Genomic DNA, 5610 nt, shown 5'->3' on the forward strand with positions numbered 1-5610 from the left:
TTGTATTTGACTTAGTTATTCATGCATTCATTCATTCATTCATTCATTCATTCATTCATTCATGCATTCATTCACTCGTGCATTCATTCATTCATTCATCTCATATATTTTGTTTTCATAAATAGTAGTAGTCTGACATTATATACCGGAGGAGGACAAATAGACAATAACTGTGCATTTTATATTTATTTCTCATTTAATTCAGTCACATTATAAGTTCATTTGCCAGCACCAAGAAATACTATGATATTTATAGTGCATCAGAAAAACAATATGCAAGACACACACAGATAATAACAGGAAAATAAAGTGTGGCTGTGAAACAGTGGTGGTACGAACATTATAGAGGAAAGCTGTGGACCAGGTTTGACTAAACATGTTATTATTAGTACATGACAAGTAGTCAAACCACAGTTATTTAGAAGTAGCACACATCCAACAAATAAAAAGTTTGCTCATAGTCTTTATTTTAGTAACATAAAATTTCTGGGTATCAAGGGCAGCTCAAGTAACCCTCCTCCCCCTCCAACATTCTGTTTGGCAGCTATGGTATATGAAATAACTGCTTGATGTGATGTGGATTTTAAGGTGCCTCTAATAAATGTAAAAAGGGACTAGCATGTTAAAATTAATAATATATATTACAGAAGATTGTGCAGGTTAACTGTCAGAGATGAACTTCAGTAATGAGTTTTTGGTCTGGAATTGTTGCAGAAACAGACTGTTTGTCCAAAGCAAGGTGACCTTCACCATCAGACAGGGTGGGTGCTGATGATGTAACGGTGATGTCATCTATCAGAAAGGTTATTGTACGGTGACGTTTTTAATAACTGCGGCTCATCTCAGACATGGCTTGTTCTGGTGTGGCCCACAATCTGTTACAGGGGCCGACGGACAGACCCCGACTGAGAGAAATAGACGGCATAAAAAAGACCGAGATGAAGAGACACAGGAATGGATGGAAAGAAGGAGAGGAAGGAGGGTAAAGGACAAAAAATAATCTAGCTGCCGACTGGTATTGTAAACTAAAATATTAGTTTACCACCTGGAAACCAAAGATTCTTTGAGACTTCATCCTGCATTATGTCTAAGTCACTACAGTTCACTACAAGATGCAATTAATTTAAAAATGTGTTCACATACCTATTTTTTTAATATTCAAAACACACATTTAAGTACAGTTTTTAAGTTAACTCTTAAATTTCTAAATTTTGGGGGGCGGCAGTGGCTCAGTGGTAAAGCGGGCGGTAGAGTGGGTCGTCCTATGATTTAAGATCGGCGGTTCGATTCCCGCTCCCGCCCCCCCAAAAATACCCAGAGGTGAGCTAACAGTGGGAGGTGTCAGCTCATCTCCGGAGCACTGCCGAGGCACCCTTGAGCAAGGTGCCGTCCCCTTTACAAATTGCTCATTTGAGGCGCACCAAGAAGGAGCTGCCTGCCACTCTACCTCCCCTGCATGCCTACAGGCCCCTTTGTGTGTGTGTGTGATACAGGGGCCTGTACTCACAAATATGTATGCATGCGTTTGTAATCAGTAGCTAGAGTGTGCTTTCTTAATTTCCCTTCGGGGATCAAACCAGTATATAAAATAAAAAAAATAAAAAAAAAAAAAAAAATTTGTAATAGAAAAGTCGTAAATGAAAACGGCTATTAAGCATCATTGATCTTCTTCATCTCCATCACCACTGGCACTCAGATTAATAGAGAAGAATCAGGAGCGGGTTCTCTTCTCAGTTATAAATATTAAGGTTCCTTAAACAAAAGAGCAGAACTACAGTATTTTACAGTGCATCACGTGACTTAATGAAAGATTTCTAACAGAGAGCTTCTTCTATAGAGGTACATCAGAGTCTCTAAAAAGCATCTAATATATTGAAAAAATACACAAAAGAATATGAATGATGAATACAAAATAAATACAGATTCTTTTTTACCTTATATGTGTAGCGTAAATGGTTTGGGGTTAAGAACAAAAGCCTCCTTAACAATCATAGAACAGGATTTCTGGCCAATCACAGAACAGGAGGGTGGGGCTACTTAAATTAAAGTTACATCTATTTAAATCCACCTTATGAAAAGTAACGCAGCAATAAGTCGTAGCGGTGTTCTGCGGCTGTTAGATCATCTGAATCTGAACCATAAGGTATGACAAAATGACATTGGCTTTTTAAAAAACACATTTTGGGTTATGCGCCAGTTGACTATGTGGGCCAGGATTACCGATTGTCTACGTAACAAATAGAGAGGAACTGACAGACTGACAGCAAACAGAACATCAAACACTCAAAAAAGAACAGACAGGTTCAGACAGAATTGGTATCAGGCAGACAGGGACTGGCATTGACCCCTACAGTGTCTCCTCATGTATCTGTCCTCCTTCGTTCTCCCCCCACAGATCAGCAGCAGTATGAGACACAAACTTATGATTTGCCCTCTCCATCCAGGCTTCATAACTCACCCCCGCGCCTGCCGCTTGCTGTCACCACACCAGAGTAACGCCGGTTTCAGAGTGAAATACGGGCACCTGGACCATCCCTGCGGCCCTCTCCAAAACAACGTTAAGGCTGGAAAAATGGCAGGCGGAGGCGCAGGGTTAATAGAGAGATCCTCCTCTTTTAATTGAAAAAGTTAAACGAGGCGATGGGGTAAGGATGCTATTACAGGGAATGAGACAGAGGTAGAAAGATGAATTGTGGCCTCTGAGGTTGGGTTAATGAGGACACAGGGGAGCATGTAGGATACTGGACATGAGGGTCAAATGTGCAGCCTGTGTGTGTGTGTGTGTGTGTGTGTGTGTGTGTGTGTGTGTGTGTGTGTGTGTGTGTGTGTGTGTGTGTGTGTGTGTGTGTGTGTGTGTGTGTGTGTGTGTGTGTGTGTGTGTGTGTGTGTGTGTGTGTTCGTGTGTGTGTGTGTGTGTGTGTGTGTGAATGTGCGTATTTCTGTATTTTACTGTCAGTACACAAGGATAAAAGTTAGGATTTAGGTCATTTGGTGAACAAGTGATTTGACCGGTTTTCACATGAGCTAATTGAGGTTCAAAAGCAGTGAACATTATTCACTGATATGTACTGACAGGGAATTTTGGTGGATAGGTGAGAAGTTGCAAAATTACATCTATATTTCAAATATAAATGAATCAGGAAAAGTACAATTGCACAGGTTTTGTCAGTGTACTGTATGTAAACTGTAGTGTAAGACGGAGTTTGTTGAGTTGTCACTGAAAAAATTTAGAAGCAAGTCCATGAAGTTCACTTGCTATTAAACTGAGATGTAGTTAAAACCATTGGCATCCATCCTCATGTACGTGTACAAAAGTTACGTAACAGAAGGGGTCTGTTTTCAGGGCGTGATGCTTATCCAACCATAAATTTTGATTAAAGAGTGAACATTTAATTCACACCCAGGTCCTCTTACATGGAAAATTATTGAACTGCATCCTGCTGCCACCGGCCTGCCATGAGCATTAGCTGGTTACATTCACAATATAGTGTGATTTAAGAGTAAGAATTCCAATCCAAATTTGAGGACAAATTTGTCAGCTGGATAGAACTAAATAAAAGGATAAAATATGTCATTTACTGACAATAACTGCATTATGGACATGTACATATCTTTGTGTTGGGATTCACACACAAGATGTGAAGTTTGGTGCTGACTGGCCCGTGGGCAATGGAGTTATGATAACTTCCAATTTCAAGGGGAAAATATCTAAATATATCATTGTGCCATGGTCACAACTTTCAAGAAAAAAAAAGCATAGTCATGTTCAATTTAAATCCATGAGTTTGCATTGACAAACTTTAAAAAAGTCACTCAAATCCAATTCCTACCAAGAGTTATTAAAGAAAAGGCCTGCAGATCAAAAAGTCAAAATCAACTCTAACTTAAAAATGGCCAACTTCCTATTGGATGTGCGTCAAAAGCTTCAAGAGGTATTCTATGTTGATCCTGATATCTTACATATGCTTACCAAATTTCAGACCCCTCCTGGGGTTATCCCAGGGGCGTCATAGTGTTATTTTGCCTTGTGCAATCCACAAATCCATAAAATATCACATGGTGTGAGAAATCTGACTCGTCTATGAATTTTCATAAACTTTTGAGCATGTCTGACATGAATCAACCTGGTAGACTTACTGAAATTTGCAGTGCTAGCGTTGGTATTCACCGTGATATACCCAACAAAGCAACATCAAGGTGTTTCACTGATTGACCTGATGTGAGGTCACGTATGGGCAACTGGATTGTAGGAGGGGAGGATGAGGAGTAAGTGTATCATAACCATCAGATGGTGCAGCCTCCAGTTTCAAAGTGAAATGAGCTAAATGTTTGGTGCTGCTCTGGTTGTACCTTTGCAGCTTTTTAGAAGGTGTTGATGGGTTTTTATCAATATGCCCCTGAAACATTACTTTCCGAGTTTGCGGCTGATCAGTTTAATTCTAGAAGTGGAATTTCTTTGATATGATATGAATGAATCATACATTCATTTATTTGAAGATGAGACAACCAGTAATCATTTTGTGCGTCAGCACTTATCTGAATCACATGCTGAATAAGTCAGTTTCTCACTGGGCCTCACACACGTGGACAAACACCCATTCACACACCCATTCATACACACATTCACACACACATTCACACACACATTCAAACACCAATTCACTCACACATTCACACAAACATTCAAATGTGCAGTCAATATTAGAAAGAGTAAAGATGAAGTGACTAGTGATCAGTAAAGGTGAGCCTTGATAAGAAAAGATGGGATGAGATGAGAAGAGATTCTACAAATCCTACACTGGGGAAATTCCCTTTATAGCAGCTGAGAAATTAGATATTAAAGAACTTGATTGATTAGAATAAAACAGGGTAAAGACAATTAAATAGAAAAAAAAATCAAATGAAGTGAAGGAATCATATGATTAATAACTTTTACCATGGTCAAATTTGGGTTAGCATCTCTCAGTTCAATATTCTGTGGCATTTTAGACTTTCTGTGACAGAAACAGCGGAAGAAGAGACAGGAAATGAGGAACAAACTCAGGGGAGACATGGAAAAGGACTGTGGGAACATCAATCTGTTATAATATCATAGAATGAAATTGTACATATTCTTAGCATGCAATAAATTATTCATTTATTTTACAATATATTTCTCATTACCTCATTTGGCTGTTGATGCTACACCAGAATTTAAGGTTCCACTGCTTGCCAAATCCCACAAATCTTTGCAATGGTGCTGTGCAGTTATTTCATGGATATAATATATATAAAATATCCAGAGGCAGACAAGACAAACAACATTTGAAAGAGTTAATTTAATCAAAACTGAGATAAAACAAACCATCCTCCCAACAGAAGTAATTTCACACTTCAGTACAATAAATAAAGACAAAAGACAAAGAGCTTTATTTGTCATTATACACAGGGCTGGTACAATGAAATTGAAAGGCCCGATGGAAAGTTGGTCTAGAGCCGCTGCACCCTGGGTGCGCCGCCACTACAGGCCAACGTGACCTAATATTCCTTAGATGCATGTTTTTCCTGATAATGGGGGGAAACCGGAGAACCCGGAGAAAACCCACTCAGACATGGAGAGAACATGCAAAC

This window comes from Antennarius striatus, chromosome 15 (assembly GCF_040054535.1).
Source record: "Antennarius striatus isolate MH-2024 chromosome 15, ASM4005453v1, whole genome shotgun sequence".
Classification (NCBI taxonomy): Eukaryota; Metazoa; Chordata; class Actinopteri; order Lophiiformes; family Antennariidae; genus Antennarius; species Antennarius striatus.